Genomic DNA, 2,500 nt, shown 5'->3' with positions numbered 1-2,500 from the left:
AGGATTACCATACATAAAAAGTCATGAGCATGAAAAAACCGACTCGTATTTTACCATTATGATGACATAACAGTTTTAATGATAAACAATCAAAGATTAGAAATATCCAAAACTAGAATCTAAACGAAACCTAAATTTTAACGAAGAAACTAGACTATTTATACCTTGCAAGCACCCTCGCCCTAGCTAATTCATGCTAATGGTGGAGTATCATAAACAAAGAAAAAAGGCATCGGTAGTTTACTTGATCGATACTTTTGGTGTGTGTGCTGGAAATTTATTGTTGCTGTTGTGATTGTCATTGCTGTGACCATTTTCATTGTTATTATTGTTGTTATTGTCATTGCTATCGTTACTGTTATTCTTATTGTTATTACTATTATTGTCACCATTATTATCATCCTCATTATTATCACTAGCAGTAGTATAAGTAACAGTGTCATTATTACTATCATTCATATTATCATTGTTATTTTTATTCGTATAATTATCGTTACTATGATTAATACAATTATATGTATCACTATCGTCAACGTGATCATCATTATCATTATTAATGGTATTTTCATTATTATTACTTTTACCATCATTAACATTGTTATCTTTATGATTATATTTATTTTATTCTTATTCTAATCAATATTGATATTATCTATTATTATTATTATTATTATTATTATTATTATTATTATTATTATTATTATTATTATTATTATTATTATTAACCAAGTGAGCGCGGGTAACAAGACTACTATGCCGTGTCCACTGTAATAAAAGTTTTTTTCTATTGTCTTTACGAATAGATTGCTCTACAAGTGCTTAGTCAAAAAGGAGTCAGCTATTAGTCTTACCTATCGCATCTGTTTATAATTTTTTGAAAGATTCACTTCTATTATTTCATTGTCTTTGATGTTATTAATATTTCAATAGCAATTTAATCATAATGTCAATGAGAATGATAACAATGTCAATATTAGTAGAACTGGAAAGAAAAACGCATTTCCCCGCCAATTCAAGGAATGGGGAAATCAGGATCGGTTACTAGGTCTGCTGATGACTCCTTGCTGCTGAGCACACGTTAAGCCATCTGTATGTAACAAAACTCACTCGTTGACATTGGGTTAATATTATTATCATTATCATTACTCTTATTACTATTGTTAATATTTCTTATATAATTTTCATTATCTTTATCATTATTGTTATTTCTTATATCATTTTCATTATCTTTATCATTATTAATATTATTATTTTCATTATCATCATCATTAATGTAATGATTATCATTTTCATAACACGTATTACCACTATTATTATCATTGTTGTTATAATTATTAATTATTCTGTTAAAATGATGATGATACTAATGGTGATGATGACGAACATGACCATGATTATTATAATTATTATCACCATCATCATTTATGTTACTATCATTATTATCGTTACTTTCGATAACACCATTATTGCTGTTATAATTATCATGACATTATTATCATCATCATTATTGTTATTGTAATTTGTAATTTCATTGCTATTATGGGCATTGTTGTGTTATGATTATTGATATTATTGTTGTTGTTAGTATTTTCATAATGGTACAGATAACAGATATGATAATGCTGATAATGATAATGATAATTGTAATAATAATGATAATGATAGGGAAAATCACCATAAGAACAGTAATAGAAGGTGATATTGATAATGATGATAATGATCATAACGAATATTACAGTTAATATAACAATAACAATGGCAACAACAACAACTTCAAAAAAACATATTATTTTGAGAAGTATTACCTTCTCCTATCATATTCACTTTTTTATTATCATAAATCATATAATTATAATTTGTGTTGTCATGTTTATAACTAGAGCTATCATCATCGTTAGTGCTAATATCATCATTATCATTACAGTTAGTATCATCATTATTATTACCATTAATTTCATCATTATTATTATGGTTAATAGCATCGTTATCATTACCTTTAGTATCATCATCAGTAATACTAATAACACACCAAATCCAGAATATCATAGTTACAATTATGGGACAATTTTATTCAATTAATATTTGATAATGCTATATAGTGTGTTCTCGCCCCCCCCCCCCCTCCCTCCTTCCCCCTCCGCCGACCGTACAGTCTAATGCAAGTAATTCCCTTGCCCTAACCTGTTGCATATCCTGTCATAGCTGGCACATAATGGTCATATATAAGTCATTAGTCCACTTACCAGCTCTCCCCACCCCCCAGACAAACAAAAAAAAGGTTCGTCCTAAATTTATTGTCCGTTATTTTTCGTCCAACATAAAAGCTGTGATTGTGAAATGCTGCTGTTTGATAATGCGAGCGTTTTGGAAAATAACCCATGCTTTAATCTACATGAAACGGCAAACAGGTTATCGAGTGAAATAATGATTCAAAAAGTAACACGGGAAACGTTTAATTTTCGATTGCGTTTTATCCTAGTCCTGTTCAATCATTATTATT

The sequence above is a fragment of the Penaeus chinensis genome, chromosome 39 (genome assembly GCF_019202785.1).
Source record: "Penaeus chinensis breed Huanghai No. 1 chromosome 39, ASM1920278v2, whole genome shotgun sequence".
Taxonomy (NCBI): Eukaryota; Metazoa; Arthropoda; class Malacostraca; order Decapoda; family Penaeidae; genus Penaeus; species Penaeus chinensis.
The sequence above is the reverse complement of the archived record's forward strand: the minus strand, read 5'-3'. Positions refer to the sequence as shown.